Below are 18,525 nucleotides of genomic sequence, written 5' to 3'. Positions count from 1 at the left end.
GCCTAGAAATAAACCTACCCACCAATGGTCAATCAATCTACAATGAAGGAGGCAAAAATATACAATACAAAAAAACCAGTCTCTTCAACAAGTGGTGCTGGGAAAGCTAGACAGCCACATGTAAAAGCATGAAATTAGAACATTCCCTCACACCATATACAAAAATAAACTCAAAATGGCTTAAAGACTTAAATGTAAGACATGAAACCATAAAAATCCTGGAAGAGAACATAGGTGAAAACATTTTGTCCATAAATCATGGCAATATTTTCTTGGATCCATCTCCCAAGGCAAAGGAAACAAAAACAAAAACAAAAACAAACAAATGGGACTTACTTAAACTTAAAAGCTTTCGCACAGCAAAGGAAACCATCAACAAAACTGAAAGACAACCTGCAGAATGGGAGAAAATATTTGGAAATGATGACGAGCAGTTAATATCCAAAATATACAAATAGCTCACACAACTCAATAGTAAAAAAACAAACAATCCAATCAAAAAATAAGCAGAAGACTTGAACGGATATTTGCCCAAAGAAGACATACAGATGGCTAACAGGAACATAAAAATGTGATCAACATCACTAATTATAAGAGAAATGCAAATCAAAACTACAAAGAGGTATCACCTTACCAGTCAGAATGGCCATCATCAAAAAGTCTACAAATAATGTTGGAGAGGATATGGAGTAAAGGGAACCCTCGTACACTCTTGGTGGGAATGTAAATTTGTGCAACCACTATAGAAAACAGTATGGAGGCTAAAAAACTAAAGATAGAACTACCATATGAACCAGCAATTCCACTCCTGTGTATATACTGGACAAAAACGAAAACACTAATTCAAAAAGATACAGGCACCCCAGTGTTCATAGCAGCACTATTTACAATAGCCAAGATATGGAAGAAACCCATGCCCATCAACAAACAATTGGATTAAGAAGATGTGCAATGTGTATTTATATATATGAATATTGCTCAGCCATAAAGGAGAATGAAATACTGCCATTTGCAGCAACATGGATGGAACTAGAGAACATTATGCTTAGCAAAATAAGTCAGACAGAGAAAGACAAATACTATATATCACTTATTATGGAATCTAAAAAATAAAACAAGTGAATGTACATAAACAGACTCACAGACATAGACTACAATCTTGTGATTACCAAAGAAGAAAGGGAATGGGGAGGGATAAATTAGGAATCTGGGATTAACAAACACAAACTACTATACATAAAATAGATGAGCAACAAGGATTTACTGCATAGCACAAGGAACTATACCCATTATCTTGTATAACCTATAATGGAGTATAATCTGCAAAAATACTGAATCACTGTGCTGTATACCGGAAACTAATACAATATAGTAAATCAACTATATTTCAATTTTTAAAAATTGTCATTCAAATATGAAGAACTCTGGGAATATATCACTCATATATCCCTTTTGGAATGAAAAGATACCACCAGGGCCACTGGGCATGATTAAGAATAAGATATTTATGAAAGGGGTGATGTTGAGACACATAAGGATTATTGGTGAACATTGAAATATTCTAAGCATAAAGTGAATTTTTTTTTCTTTTTTTTTTGCGGTACGCGGGCCTCTCACCGATGTGGCTTCTCCCGCCGCGGAGCACAGGCTCCGGACGCGCAGGCTCAGCGGCCATGGCTCACGGGACCAGCCATTCCGCGGCACATGGGATCCTCCCGGACCGGGCACGAACCCGCGTCCCCCGCACTGGCAGGTGGACTCTCAACCACTGCACCACCAGGGAAGCCCTAAAGTGAATTTTTAAAATATTTATTTATTTATTTTGGCTGTGCAGGGTCTTAGTTGTGGCATGCAGGATCTTTTTAGCTGCAGCAGGTGGAATCTTTAGTTGCGGTATGCAAACTCTTAGTTGTGGCATGCATGTGGAAATCTAGTTCCCTGACCAGGGATGGAACCTGGGCCCCCTGCATTGGGAGCACAGAGTCTTAGCCACTGGACCACCAGGGAAGTTGCTAAAGTGAATTTTTAAATAATTATGGTTATAAAACATAATGTAAAAGTTACAATTCTCAAAAGAAAATCTACACAATAACAGAATATTGATTTAACAGATACCAACCTAATAGTGGTTTAAATAATATAGAAGTTTATTTCTCCCTCTTACAGAAGTCTGAGTGCAAACAGTCCAAGGCTGATCTAGGGCTCCATGGCATTAGGAACCCAGGTTTTCTCTCTCTTGTTGCTCTCTATTCCCTATAGGGGGGCCCTCTTTGGCTTGGTTGAATACGGCTTCCCACCATGTCCACTGGTCCGTATTCTAGCAGCAGGAAAGGTTAAAAGAGGGAGGAGGGGCAGAGGTTGCACTGACATCTTCTACTCACATCCAATTAGTTGGTATCTACCGGCAAGGGGCAAAGGAGGCTGGGAAATCTTGTCTCTAGCTGTGTGGTGCATGTCTACCTAAAACTTCTATTACTATGGAAGAAATAGAGAAAAGATATGTATGGGAAAGGGAGATGCCATTAATCTTTGCCATACTACTTCAGGGGTTCTTGTGAGGATGAAATGAAATGTCAGGACACATGCTTAATACCTATATCAACACAGTAAGTATCCAGAAATTATTTGGTATTATTTTTAAATGAAAATAATCTTACGTTTTCTTATAAAAATGTTGGTTATAAAGTATTCGAACAATACGAAAGAACACAGAAAAAGTAAATGTCACTCCTTACTCCACCTTTAGAGTTAACCACTGCTAATACTATGCCCATATCTGATAATTTGTCAAGTGTTTGAGCCCAGTATGTATTTTTATAAATGTTTCAACACTTAAAAAAAAAAGAATATGTATAAGGAGGGTGGGAGAGAGATGCAAGAGGGAGGAGATATGGGGATATATGTATATGTATAGCTGATTCACTTTGTTATAAAGCAGAAACTAACACACCATAGTAAAGCAATTATACTCCAATAAAGATGTTAAAAAAAAAAGATAAACACAACAACAACAAAAGGACATGTATTCTCTATTTACAGGGTAAAACATTGATGTTTGTCTATGTTATTTCAACCATATTAGTTATGTTTTACATTTTTGTATTATGTTATTCGGTGCAAGAAGATTTATGATAGTTATACTTTGGGGTAGTTATACTTCCCCTTGGTTTTGAACGTCTGATGTTAACATCATAACCCTTCCTTATTTTCTATTTCCACTTCCCTGGACACTCAGGCTGTTATAAGAATTTGACCCAAGCAAATTCAGAACTTTAACAGGTTAATTTTTTTAAAGAGCTCAATTTTCTTCTTCCCTTTCCTCTTAACAACTAAGGTACAGTTTACAGCCACCTGCTTTGTACTTAGTAATCTTGGGTTCTATAAGAATCTGAGATCATGTAAATACTACATATCCTAGTTGAATCCACTTGCCCCATATTGAAAAAGATTGTGCCTAAACTCCAGGGAGTTTGAGTTTTCATTAGATTTCAAGTGGAGCTATCAATTCACAGCTAATGTGCAGTCCAAAGGAAGTTTAAGGGCTTCTTTTCACTCCCTTGAGAATGTCACATATACCATAGTATATGTAGACATTTTGTGCTTCATCTACAGAGAAGCAGCCACTTCAGAGTTGGCATCCCTGCTTACCAAGAGGCAAGTCAGGGCTTTCCAAATTTATTCTCATTCCTTTTGAATTCCTCTCATTAAGGGGGAACTATGAAGAAAAAGCAAAGCCTTGCTTATTTGCACCTATTTTTTTCTTTCTAAGAAAATAATAATGATGATGCCAGGAACCGGTTGAGGGTACCTATTATGTGCCAAGCACTTTACATACATCATCTTTGCTCTGATGCTCAGAGCCACCCTGCCACATGAGTGTGATCTGCCATTGTGCAGATTCAAGAGCGCTGAAGCTCAGAAGGTGAAGACACAAATAGTTACACATGTAAACTAGTTGTAGCAAGAAGGAGCTGGAGTTCGAACCAGTTTTGTTTGACTCCAAAATGTCTGCTTATTCCGCTGCTCCAAGAGCTGGACTTCTGCGGGAAGCAGAAAATTCTTTGTTTTTCGATGTGTTGAGTAATGTTTCCTCTTTTTCTCTACTTGGATGCTATTTACTGGAGTCCAGTGAGAGCAAATTCCATATGCAGCCAGAGAGATGCAAGTCTGAAGGAGTGGGAAGCTAGAACCTGTTTAATTTACAGTTCAGCGAGCAAATATAATTTCCTTACATAAACCCTCCAGGAGAGTTGATGGAATCAAGCCTCTTGTTATTTTAGTGCTGTAATTCCAGAATGTAACTCAGTGATTCAACAAAAACATTGATACCAAATATTGCTCTGCAACTATTGCAAATGCCACACAAAGTTTTGTTGTTGTTTAGAGTACATCAGCTCTGTAGCAAAACATCACCCCTAGTTTCAGAAATGCTAACTGCATTTACAATGGCAAAATAGGTAGAATTTTATGAGTTACTTAGATTATTTTTCTCACAACCAACTAAAATTCCTAATATGTAACTTAGGGAAGAAAGAATTGTCCCTCTCGACTGCAGATATATTTCCATTAACATGAGCTGTATTTGTAATACAAGGTGTTTTAGCATCATTGGCCAAAAGGAACTGGGAATGGTTTATGGGAAGAAGGAAAGGGTTTGGATCAAACCCACAGTTCGGAACTGGTTATGTGTGGCATTATTCCTGTAGATCTTTCCACAAATTCAGGCCTTTCTCCAGAATCACTGATTCAAAATATTGAGAAATGGAGTCACAGGCATGTGTACTGAAAAACTGTCACAGGTGATTGTGATGTTCATCCCTGGTTAAGAACCTCTGGGCTGGAGCATGCCTTCCTGGGATGGTACACTGAGAAGCAATAACAAAATATTTTCCTTAGAATGCTGGCTTCCACTATGAACAATTCTTCTTCCCTCCCCTTTCCTCACTCTAGGGGAAAAAAAGTAAAAGAATTGTACAATGAGATAAACATGGGCAGACGTTCAAAGATGGGATATCTGGATCATCTCATTCTTAAGAAATGTGCCTTCGTTATCTGTTGTGAGTACCTGATGCAGGTGGTGTTAATAGCCACTTGCTGGACTTCCTCGGTAGCACAGTGGATGAGACTGCGTGTTCCCATTGCAGGGGACGTGGGTTCAATCCTTGATCAGGGAACTAGATCCCACATGCATGCCGCAGCTAAGAGTTCACATGCTGCAACCAAGGAGCCTGCCTGCCGCAACTAAGACCAAGTGCAGCCAGTAGATATTTTTTAAAAATAGCCACTTGAATGCTGGGAAAGAGTTTTTGAGAACACTAAGTGCAGTTTTTACTAATAAAGCCCAACAAAGAAACCAAAATACATTCTTTTGATCTAATCCTATGATAAATAGATAGAAACAACGGAAATCATGGAGTCCAACTGCTTCACTTAACATTCAGAGAAACTGAGCCCAAAGGTGGGGAAGTGTCTTCTATGTCCCACAGCTTTTCCCTATAGTACAAAGTATGCAATTCAATGACCAACCTAGGAATACAAACTGAGCTCTCCATTATTTTTTGGAATGTTGCCTTACTGAAATTAGAACACAGAAACAGCTTTTCAAGCAGGTCCAGAAATCAGATTCTACTCTTCAATAAAGCACCAGCAGTTTAGCCAAGAAGTGTTAAGGGAGGAAAAAAAAAAATCTGCCTGAAGCATTTTCTTTAGCAAAGTTGCCCATCTTCACAAAGAGTAAAATAATCAAGGCTTCCTTTACCTTTGCTTTCCTGTCCTCAATGTGAATTGTTCTTTGAGGACAGATATTTAAGAGTAGATTTAGCCTGAGCTTCATTGCATGCAGTTTTTCTGGATCTATACCCTCAGGCATGCTCTTCCAACATCAGTCTCTCTCCCATCCTGAGCCCCTACACACACACACACACACACACACACACACACACACACACACACACACAAGCAGTCCTGAACAAAAGCCTTGGAGAAGAGAACTAGAATAAGAACTAAGATCTGATATTAAATAACCCATATTATATCATTAATGTCTTGTTGGATGTTATGAGCTGAATTGTGCCCCCCACCACTACATTCATAAATATTAAGCCCTAGTCCCCAGTATCTCAGAATGTGCCTGTATTTGGAAATAGGATCTTTAAAGAGGTAATTTAGTTAAAACAGAGTCATTAGGGTGGGTCCTAATCCAATATGAATGGTATCCTTATAAGAAGAAGAAATTGGGAGACACACACATACTAAGGGAAGAACATATGAAAACACAGAGAAGGGATATGGTCATCTACAAGCCAAGGTGAGAGATCTCAGAAGAAGTCAACCCTGCCAACACCTTGATCTCAGACTCCTAACCTCCAGAACTGTGAGAAAACAAATTTCTGTTATTTAAGCCACCAGTCTTACCATCCAGTGGTATTTTGTTATGGCAGCCCTAGAAAATGAATACTTTGGGTCATTGTATTCATCTGCCATGGAGGTAAGATTTAATCCCATTCTTTAACAAGTTCATGCTCAGAATGGAATGCCATTGTCATCATTTTAACCCTTTAGTTAAAATAAGGACCTAGGCATGGTTTCAGATAAGATGCTTCTGCTGGCAAATAACAGATAACCCAACTCCAGTGACTGAAGTAACAAATGGGATGTGTTTGGCTCAAACAACTGAACTGTCAAGAGGTGGTTGGTGCAGGCTACAACTGAAGTTTGATCGGGGTGTGGCCTCCTCCGCCCCCCTTGTTTATCAGGTGTGTGGTGGGTTGGCTCCCCTCAAGGTGGACGGATGGCATCAGTGGTTACACATGCTTCTTTATCCCCATCCTAGGAGAAAGAATCTCATCCTGTAACCACTGAAACGAGTTCAGGCTTTCTCTCACTGAATAGTCATTGTTACACTAATAATAACAACAGCATCAACAACAAATGTTCATTGAGCACTTAACATGTGGCAGCCAATGTTCTAAGTGCTTTTGCTGAATTAACTCTTCTAATCCTCATAAAAAGAGCAATGGGACTACACTGATTTGTTAATTCAATCAAGGCCAGCCCCTGAAGCTGAGGGGAGGTAAGCCCTGCCCCCCAAAGTATAAGGTCATTACGCAATGTGCAGAATGGATATTAGGGAGACAACCACAGTATGAACTACAGCCACGTCTCTGCAAAATCATAACTGCACCATGCTTCTGTTTTCCTTAACCATCTAGCTTAATACAGGCAAAAAGTAAGAAATGTTCGGCTTTCATAGTCCGTATTACCTAAATTACTTTTCTCCTAAATGTCCTTTTCAGTGTCACAGTATTGTTTTCTCCTTGCAGGTACAGATGCCAACAGAGACCAAGCGGAGGCCTGTTGGTTTCTGGAACTTCGTTCCTCAACACATGACCAGCCTTCCTCCTGTAAGTTATAGTGGCCTTTTGGGTCAAACTCAGGGCCTCTTTGATTCTGCTGCTGTTCTGACATTTGCAGAGAGGCGTGGAAACTTCTTGTCTTGTTCTGGCTTGTGTGGAGCTACTTTCTCTTCCTCTTAATTCACAGCAAGAAAGGAGTAATCAGAGTAATCAGGTATTTCTGCTGCTTTAGTTAGTATCGCTCCTCTCCTCCCCTCCTCTCCCCCTCGTACATGCCACCTGGTTTCCTGTAAGGATGAAATGCATTGATCTGATATTTTCCATTTTTCAAACTTGAATTCATTCAGAATTTTATCATGAAAACTAGAAATGCATGTATTATGATTTATGGCATTCTAGTAAATCAAGTGTTAATCTCATCAGGCTACGTTGACTTGAAATAATTAACAGGCAACTTACTGCCTGAATGCTAAATACTTACATGCCACCTTGGTACAAATTTACAACTTTTTTGGAAAATAATTTGACAATGCTTTACAAAAGATACAAAATATTTGTGTCTTCTACGCAGCCATCCTGTTCCTGGAGTTTAAAGTGGAGGGGGGAAAGTATCGTGCATAATGATGTTCATTAAAGACTAGTTTAGAATAACATAAATGGAAACTATATACATTCCAACTACATGCATGGCTAAAACAATTATAGTAAAGAACTCCGTGAGGGAAACATTATGTAACTATTAGTAGCTCCCTTTGTTTGGAACACTTTTCCACCCCCTCTGCCTTACTTTTCTGCCAAATAACTCCCACTTAGCCTTCAAGGCTCAGGGTACCCAACCCTGCGCTCGGGTGCCCCTCCTCCTCTGGGCTTATGTAACACCTGGGCACACCTCTATCGAAGGATTTACAGCCCACCACGGTGTAGACCACTGACTTTGCTTGTCAGTCTCTTCCACTGGATTGCAACCCACTTAGGCAGAGCCTGTCTTTGTGCAACAAGTTTAAAATCAGAAAGGATGGAGGCACGAAATAAAATGATTCCTAATGCATAAAATTCAGGCTTCAGTTGATTCAGGGCTGCCTTCACACACACCCACCCCATCGGCACCACCATCACCTCTGAAGTCTCTTGTAGGTGAGAAATGTGCCTACAATCCTTGCAGGCGGGTATATTTGGGCGGCGGTGGGCAGGAGATTAGAAATGGGGCCTGTAGAACATTCCTGCAAATGTTCAGGAACCATTCACATTCTTTTCTATTTCCTTTGACAAAGTTTGTTTCCTTGAATGTCTGTGTTCCCTTATAACATGGGGACCGCAAAGGATCGGTGGGATTCGTCTGACACCGAAACGCGACGCACTTCCCTTCCTTCCAGGCTGCAATGCTTCAAAAAGCCGCGTGCGGGTGTCAGGGACGCGAGGCCGCTTTCCTTTGCCGTGTGTTTCCACCCCGTTCTAGGAGGCTCAGTGCGGCGCTCCACTTGCCCGCCCGACTTCGGAGCGGAGAGCCCCAAAGGGAGGAGAACCGGCGAATCCTCGCGGGCGCCGGGCGCTCGCGGACCCCGCCCGCCCCGCCGCACCCGGCCGTCACGTTGGGTGCGGAGCGCCTGCCGGCTCTGCCCGGGCGGCAGGCGCCGGGGTAGCTGAGGGGAGCGAGTCACGTGACAGGAGGCGTCTGACCTACTTTTCCTGCGGCCGGCGCAGGCGCACTCCCCCTCTGCGTGCCGCTAGGAGCCTCACGTGGAATCGCACGTGCCGCTCCTCAGCCGGGGGCTGCGGGCAGGTCGCGTGCAGGGTGGGGCGGCGGGCGAGTGGGCCGGGCGGGGCGTGGCTCCGCCTTGCGCGGCCGGAGCCAGGGCTCGGTCTGCGGGTCTCCTAGTCCTCAACCCAGTATCTAACCGACAGCTTTAGAGAAGTACTCAGGCGCCCCACGGGGCTGCCCGCGAATTTATCGAATTTAACATTCATGAATTCAAAAATGAAAAAGTTACTGTACATAAGCCCTTTGAATCAGCAATTCCACGACTCGGAATTTATCCTACAGATGGGTTCCCACTTCTGTGAAATTTCTCCCTAGAAGGATAATCATGACATCACTGTTTTACATCCCATTATCGTTTCCGCAAACGATGGGAAACGTTCTAAGTGTCCAAAGGTAAACATGGTCAAATTCATGGAAGGAGAAATTACGTTTGGGCTATGTTTGGAATTCTCTGAAGTGGTTAAAAAGAAATGGACAGCCCTACAGACACTGATATGGAGAGGCCTCCAAAATACATTATGTGATCTAAAAAAAAAAATAAAATGGAGCACGGCAGTGTATATGGGATGCTACGGGTGCGTACAGAATAGCTCTAGAAATATGCACAAGAGATGCAAAGGAAGGTTTATCGGCTACTGAGGGCTAGGGGAGGAGAGAGACTACACTTACACACTTCGGTAACTTCATGTACCCTGTATGATTAGTTTGTCTTTAAAAATAAAAATAAAATTTAAAAACAAAGAGTTATTTAGCACTGTGTGCTGGGCACCAGGTTTTATGTAAATTATTTCCTTCTAGAAAGTTCATCATGTGCAGTACTTTTTATTCTGTTCAGCTTGTATTTTAATGTTTCAAGCTTTCTGACAAATTCTGTTGAGAAAAATTTTAACTCCCAAGATAGCCACCCAACAAGACTTCTGCATCTTTAAGATCCTCTCCATATTCTATCTCCTAAGAGAAGACATCTTAACAGAGGGACTCTCAGCAACAAACATTTGCATGATAAAGCCTACACAGCAGTTACTCATCCGTGATTAACTTTTACTCTCCAGACTACTCTGTGAGTTTGTAATGCAGCTATTATTGTCGTTATATGTATACCAGTTATAATATATTTGGTTGCAAGGAACAGGAAATCCAACTCTAAGTGGATTGAGTTGAACTTGAACAGGTACCTCATTTAACTGAAGTCCAGGATAGGATGGACTTCAGGGATAGTCTGATTCAGCAGCTAAACAATGTCACCAAGAGCTGGTTTCTTTCCGTCTGCCATGCCTTCTATGATGTCAGCTTCCTCTAAAGGTTTGGGAAGGTCTTACTTAATGAAAATACTTCTCTTCCAGAGTCAGCGAGCAAACGTCTTCCCCATACTCTTTGGCCTGAGTTGGGGAAAGTGCCCACAACTGAATCAACAATGGTAGCAGGAGATCGGATTTTTCATTCATTTGGGTTAATCCATTATCCCACTTGCTTTGAGGGGAGCTACAGAGAACAAGCAAACATACTGGATGTAGATCTTAAGGAGGCAAACACAGTGCCCCTCACATCACTTTTATTACTACTATTGCTATTACTGTCCCCTTTTCCAGGTGTGGATTGAGTGACAGATCTTGGTTTGCCCCAAATTATGAAGCCAGTGTATTTGCAGTTTTTCCTGCAATGTACATCTTCCCATTGAGGGTGTGAGTAAGAGCGTCAGTACATCAGGGAAAATCTGTCTCCACTACTACAAAAACAAGTTATGGTGAGAGATTAAGTCGTGTCATTTTGGCAGAATCATGTAAAGGAAGTATACAAACACCACATTTATGTACTATTTCTTCATCCACACATCCAATAGGTATTAGACTCCTACTATATGTGGAAGCACAATGGCTCTTAGAGAAAAATGGAAGACATTTATGACCCCTAAACTCAAAGGAAATATAGTCAACTTAGGCAAACAAGATAGACACTAAGAAAACTTTAAAATAATGATATGAGACAGCATGCAATTAAGTGCCTAAGTGGATGATAATACAGTGTGGCAGGTATTCACAGCAGAGAGAGACCACATAGGTAGATATTAGTTTAAAGAGATAAATAGAAGAGAGTCTTGAAGGATGGCTCAGATGGGGTCAGATAAACAGGGGAGAAAGGAAGGGCTACATAGATGGCTGTACACCATATGAGCAAAGGAGTGGAGGTACAAATGAATCTAGCATTCTCAAGATTAGCAAACAGACTTATTGGCATGGGGAAGGGTTGTGTTGGAGAGGAGTGAGAGATGACGGAGTGTAAGAAACCAGGTTCCCCAGGTTTATATCCCTTGCAGATAAAGATGCACAGTAATTATTTAAATTGCACTGGCTCCTGCTCTTACCTGCTCATCCTTTCCAAATCTCATCCAGTTATATCAAAGAGTACTCAAGGGTCTTTCACATGTGCTCAGAGGTCAGTCAGCCAATTATAGTCACCCCACAGCAACTGCCATGCACTTCCTGTCCTGCTCTGTTCCCCTTCATATCATCCTTTCCTAGGAAGCAGGATGAAAGATGTCTCACCACCACTTGACTGTGTATATGGGAAGGAGAGGAAGGAGTCAGGAATGATTCCAAATGTATCCACTGTGTTTGTGGCGTGCTATGTCATCACATAGAGAACGTTACATTACACGGAGAACATGTCCATATAATTGGCATGTTCACACCGTAAGGGGAAGCTTCTCATCCAGCCAACTGAATGTTCAAATATCCAACAACTATCAATTCAATATCAAGGCACACCGTCAAGGGCGGGGCCAGGGCTAAACTGAGGTAAATGAAGCTGCTAGGGAGGACCTCACTTGGGATCTTGCAACTTTACGGGAATGGTGTGCCCCTGTCTTTGTCTTGTAATCGGGACAGGCCCAAACTAGAAACCTCAAAGTGTCTATCTGAGACATTAAGACTCACAGCATATCAAGGAAGTCAAGAGTTGGCTGTGGTAGATGTTGATTTTGACTCACATCCATGTATTTATTTGTCTGTTTTTTTTCCTCTTTCTATTTCTTTCTTTTGAAAATCTTTCTCATCCATCCTTTTTTCCTACATCCCAAATCATACGCTACACTTTGGATTATTAACTTGGTGTGTGAATTTATGTGGATATATAAGCTGTCTGTCCACCTGACAATTAAACATGCATGCATTAATGGTCTGCAAGGGTAGACCAGGGATGCATTAGTTGTTAGGACTATGATGAAAATAAACAAAACTCAATGAAATGCTTGCTTTCCAGGAAATTCCACCTTAAAAGGAGGAGACAAGTGTGTAAACAAATAAGGGCAATAAGCAAGTGTAAAATTTTGCCAGGGTCATAGGGATACAAGAGAGTGAACGGCTCCCTCTACCACAGTTGGCAGCGGGTGGGAGGTAGAGGAGGTCAAAAAGGGCTTTCCATAGGATGTGACACCTGAGCTGCATCTTCTCTGAAGACACCACCCCCACCCCCCACCCCCACATAAGCAATTTGGGTAGGGAAAGGAAGTGTATTTAAATCTCAGCTATTGAAAACCTCACAGCCCTCTTGGGGACAGACCTGAAAACAGAAAATTGCAGAGTTCCCGAGAAGTGGTCAACAGAGGTTTCTGCCCAGTGCTATGAAGAGCCAGGAGAAAGAACCAGATGCCTGGTATGTGGGAACTGGGAGACACATTTGGTGTGTGACAAAGCTACCCATTCTCCCAGTATAGAGAATTAAAAGATTACCCGACAGGTTTGAGCATATTTGCATGAGGAGCCAAGTTTTGAAAGGGCTGGAAACTCCCTTTTACTTTCCCTTTCGATGTTCAACACTGTTTGAAAAATTCTGATGATGTAGATGGTACTGACTGAAGGCAGAGTAGAGAAGGGCACCAAAATGTCACAGTGATGGAGGGGTGACTTGGTTGGAGACAGGGCATTTGTCAAACCAAGGACGAAGCATGTGTTCGAGGCTGGACCAAAGTATCACCAAGTGAACATTAGCAAGGAATGACCATAACACCGGGAGCTGATAGTTGAGCAAAATACTGGAAGGGGGAGCCTTATTTTCCCTTCCCCCATATTTTCCCAGAAACCACCCAGCACCCCACCCCCACCCCAGGGAAATGCTGTGGCAGAAACAGCCACTGGTAAAGAACCTTTTTGAATTTTTGATAAGCCATGTCCCCCTTCTCTGGTGATATACTTGCAATGCAATAACTTGTGTTGGGATAATCGAGATACTGGTGTGTCAGTCAGGATAGGCCAGGGTGGGTCACAGTAACAAGCAAATCCAAATCCCAGTGGCTAAAAGAGTGAAGAATTATTTCTCGCTCATCCTATGCATCCATTGCAGGCTGGCAGGAATTCTACTCCATCTCGTCATTGTTCTCAGCTGAGGACAGAGGCAGAGGGAGCAGCCCTCCTCTGAAACGTTACTGGTCTTCTGGCAGGTTCCGCACAGCAATTAAAAGCTCCAGCCCAGAGGTGACATGCGTTGCTTCCACTCACAACCAGCGGCCAGAACTAGTCATGTGACCCCCACCCAACCACAAGCCATTGAGTGAGTCCAGTTCTACCTGGTGCCAGGAAGACCAGGGAGCTGGAATACTTAGGACCAGTTTCAACAACCACTGTGCCCGTGACATCCTTTTCCTCTAGCTGGCTCACCAAATTCAGACTCCGATGGCAGACTGAAATACTGGGAATGATATTGATGGTGGGAATAATAACAAAGAATATTTATTGAGTGCTTGCTATTCTATTAGAATTGAGCTGGACACTAATGTAAACACTTTCCCTATAATAACTTATTTAATTCTCCCAACAACCTGGAATCACAGAAAAAGTAATTATAGGGCAGGAAGGAATTGTCTTTCAGCGGCAAGTGTAACCTTAGAGCCATATAGATTTTACTGTTAACAGAAAAATGAACTTATTTTATAAACCCGGTTTATGAAAGTGGGATGTATAGATTTCACATATACATCCATTTTTGCTTTGTAAAAGATCGATGCAGTGTGTAACAGAACAAGGCCTGAATAGATCGTTTCTTGTACTCCATTGTCCGCAGTAATACTAGTTACTTTATCAGTTCATGAACAGCATTTTATTACAGGCTTTCCTCATCCCAAGGAACCACAGGCTTCTCAAGGGAAACGGTGATGAGAATGCCTTCCTCCACAGTGGCTCAGGAATCATCCCTGGAGGGGCAGAGCCAAGAGTGCTTGCTATGACATATTGTTTGCAGAATTCTATCCAAGGGACACCTGGAAAAGGGGAGTGTGTGTGTGTGTGTCTGTGTGTGAGAGAGAGAGAGACAGAGACAGAGACAGAGAGACAGAGAGACAGAGACAGAGAATCAGGCAGGCCTGTGTATCCCTGGGTGTGTTTTTCTTTTTATGTCTGCACACCTTCCCTGCTACAGTTTGAATGTTTGTTTCCCCCAAAAATTCATATGTTGAAGCCCTATCCCCAAAGATGATTGTATTAGGAGGTGGCCTTTGGGAGGTGCGTAGGCTATGAGGGTGGAGCTCTCATGACTGGGATTAGCTGTCCATAAGAGAGCCTCCAGAAAGCACCCTAGCCCCAGCCATCATGTGAGGACACAGCAAGAAGGCATGGGCTATGAACAAGAAGAGGACTCTCAGCAAAGGCAACCATGCTGTCACCTTGATCTTGGACTTCCAGCCTCCGGAACTCTCGAACTGACTAAGACCCTGCCCAACTATTTAAAAGTAGTTTATTGAGAGTCTTTCCTTCATAGCTATTTTCAGAGCCCCCAAAGGGCACTAGCTATCAAATATTTCTGAGAAATTGCTGCTTATTTGGGAAAATGTTTTATGAATTGCACACAAAAATAATGACGTAATGGCTAACGCTTGAGAGCTTATTATGTACCCAGCACCGTGCTAACTACTCTACACGCGTTACGTTGTTCATCCTCAAAAGAACCCTAGGAGGTGAGTAATATTATCCACTCACGTTGGCAAATGATGAGTTGAGGCACAGAGAAGTTACACTGCTGGTCACTAGAACCCCAGGGCCCACACTTAGGACCTCAGCTCTGTTCTGCCCTCGGGAGCCTTCTTTTTGCCCACCTGAGGTTTGGCACTGTGTTCTAACCCTGACCCACAGTTGAAACGGATCATCCTCTACCCACTTAAACTTCCTGCTGCTGGCTCTTTGGCTGCTTTCTCAACACCTCCAGGTTGATTCACCTGACTTTTCACCCTTGGCTGATTCTGTCCTCTGTGCCTGGTTGGGATGCAGAGGTGAATAGCATACTATCCATGCCCTCAAGTATCTTACAGCATAGTGACAGGACTGATGCATGACCAACTAGCTTAGATGCAAAGCAGGGTAGAATCTAATGCTTTGCCAGAGGAGGTGTGGAAAGCAACTCATATTTATTGAGTCCTTGAATGTGATGGAGAAATGGCAGCTTTGATCCAGCCACATGCTAAGTGGTGAGAATGCAGAGGTTGATAAAATACAGCCACATACCCTGCGAGGCCTGGGACATTGGTACGTGGCCCGTGTGCACACAGTGACCACTTTCCTGGGTAGATCTCAGGTTCTCCTCAGTAACGAGCTTTGCTCCCCTCAACTCCCCTCCATGTCCGTCTGTTGCTGCTGTCCAAGCTATGAATCAGAAACGCAGATTAAGAGGGGTCTTCAGTGACCATCTGTGCAATGGATTCAGACTGTCCTGTGGGGCCATCGGAGGTTCCCAGGGGCTCTCACAGGGGCAGCTGGAGGTGAGGAAACCAGGGAAAGCGAAATCAAGCAAAAGGGATTAAACCACATCCCTTTCTATTTCAATCAGGACAGCTCTGTCTTTACTGCAGGTCAAGGTGGCATTAGGTGAGCCTGTGGAATGTGGGCGTGTGCTGGGAAAGAACCCAGAGGTCTCTTCCTGATTCTGAGAAAGAGAACTCAGTCGGGGGTTCCTGGGAACCAGAGAGTTGGAAGGTGGCAGTGTGTTTGGAAACAGGCATCGTTTACAACGTGCCCCAGAAGAAACAGAAGTGAGCAGCTTTACCCAGGGCACCAGGAACTCAGGCAGCTTTTAGGATAATGACCCATTCTTCATTGATTTGCTGAGTGTGTCTGGGGGAAATAAAGGTGAATCGGTCATTTTCTGTGCCATAAAGAAGCCTACAGTCCAGTGAGGGAGTCAAGGTATCTACAATGATAAGTATAACACGAGGGTGAAAGAGAGAGGGCCACGCGCGCTAAGGCAATGGGTGCCAAGCGAGCTAGGCACTGGTGAAGGGGACATGGTTGATGCTTCTTGGGGCAGGGCTGCTTCGAGCTGGCACTTGAAGCAAGCTAAGCCCTCAGGAGCTGGAAAAGGGGCTCCATCCAGAGGCCCCAGCAGGAGGCCTGCACCGAGGCAGTCCTCACTGGCTCTGAACGGGGAGTGGGAGTGCTTTAGTCTTGGGGGCACACTCTGGAAGGTTGTTTTCTTCCCAGAACCTGAGGGAGTGCCTCAGGGGGCCCTGTGCCTGTGAAGACTAAGTGGGCCACGGCCGACACAGGTAGCTTTGGGGGACTTGGTTTTGCTCCTCATGAGAGGAAGCTGGGATCAAATAGAAACAGTAGAAGTGTCCCAAGTGACGTAACTGCTCACTATTCTTTGCCTCCTTCCTGGAGGAAGAAGCGGAGATGATCTGCAGGGCCCAACAGTGAGTCTGCAAGGGCGGTGTGTGGATGGCATTCACTAAGAACTCTGTCCTCCCTCCTACTTTGGCAAACAGCTTGGAAACCAGCCTGAAATCACCAGGAATTACCAGCTCCTGAGCCAGTTTGAAAACAGCGTTTATTATTCTTTGGCACCTCCCCAAGCAAGCCACCTGACATAACTCGCAGAGGAGAGAGGGAAGGGAGGGCACCTTCCTCTCGCCTGGAGAGAAGGTGGAAAAGGGCCAAAAATGGGGGTGGGGAGACATTAGAGCAGCCCTTGAATCCAGCAGCTGTGGCTGGATTCTGATGCATTTCATTTCTTAGAAATTAAGTCATTATCAAAGGAAACTTGGAGGTAATGAAATGCCTTCCAACATATCTGGTTGCCCTTGACAAGGCATACAAACAAAATAATTGCATGTCCCACTATGGATGTGTGACCAGGTGGACAAGGGTCACCATTCAGAGAGCCTCAAGCTAGAGATCCAGCTAAGTGGACATCCTTTTGAACGAATTTTGATCATTTATGTTTTCCTTCAAAAAAATCATTGAAATTAGCATGGAATGATGTGTGATATTTTTTTAAAGTTTAGAAATAAAAAAACCCTCTCTATACTTTTTAAAAAGTTCTAACATGCATTCTTCAATGAACCTGCCATAGAAAAATATTTATTTTCATGGTCAAAACAACTTAATATATTATAAAGTACAAAAAGGTAGCAATAAAGTATGGATGAATTTTTATAAACATATATATGTATAGAATGAAAGAAAAAATTAAGATATATATACGTACCTATATGTATATATAGATATGTATATGTATATATATGTATGTGAGTATGTATCTATCTATCTATATATCTACTTTTGTGCTTATCTGTCTTCTCCATAGGTATGTGTCTTCGTGGGTGCCAAGACTGGTCAATGCTTGGAACGTTCTGTCCTTAAGCTATCTATTCTCAGAGAAGGTGCTGGTATGGGTCCCAGAGACCAGACTCAAAGGAGCTGGAGAGGTCAAAGCAGGGGAAATGGGATCATAGCAGCAGAGGGGAGCCTATGGTCAGAGCCAAAGGGCAAGTGTTCAGCCAGAGCCAGGGAATGGAGTAAGGGGTCAGGAGCTGAGGTAACAGACCAGGTCAAGAAATGAATTAGCTGTGACCTTGGGCAATAAGGCTCTAGACTTGGGCTCTGTAAGGTGTCAGGGACTGAGTTTTCCAGGATATTGGCTGTGCAGCTTGGGAGTGGCTTGGATGGTTTAAAAGAACTCAGCTGGGTCAGATGTGTGATTGATTTGTTGAACCCAGGGGCATGACTTGATCTTTATCTCTGTTAAATTCAGTCTTGCTGTATTACATTCATTGTTACAGCTCAATAAGAGATTTATGGGACCTGATTCTGTCACCCATGTGTTAGTTCTTATTCCTAGGTATATTTGTGATCCACAGATTTGATCAGAATGCATTCCAGGTACTTGTACGAAATCCATCACCAAAGACCCCCTCCTGCATCCTTCAGGGATGGTCATTCAACATTCAACCATATGCCAATTCACCTGTCTTTTCCCTTCTTGTCTGTGAGAATAACCTGAGAGATCCCACAAAATCCTTTATTGTAGAACATTCCCCCAGATCCATCAACTTAATGACCCTCACCAAAAAAGACATGAGATGAATTTGACAAGGCTTGTTTTAGTGAGCAGATTGTATCTCATCTTGGCATTTTATCCTCTAGGCTAAGT

Source organism: Phocoena sinus, chromosome 20 (assembly GCF_008692025.1).
Source record: "Phocoena sinus isolate mPhoSin1 chromosome 20, mPhoSin1.pri, whole genome shotgun sequence".
Lineage (NCBI taxonomy): Eukaryota > Metazoa > Chordata > Mammalia > Artiodactyla > Phocoenidae > Phocoena > Phocoena sinus.
The sequence above is the reverse complement of the archived record's forward strand: the minus strand, read 5'-3'. Positions refer to the sequence as shown.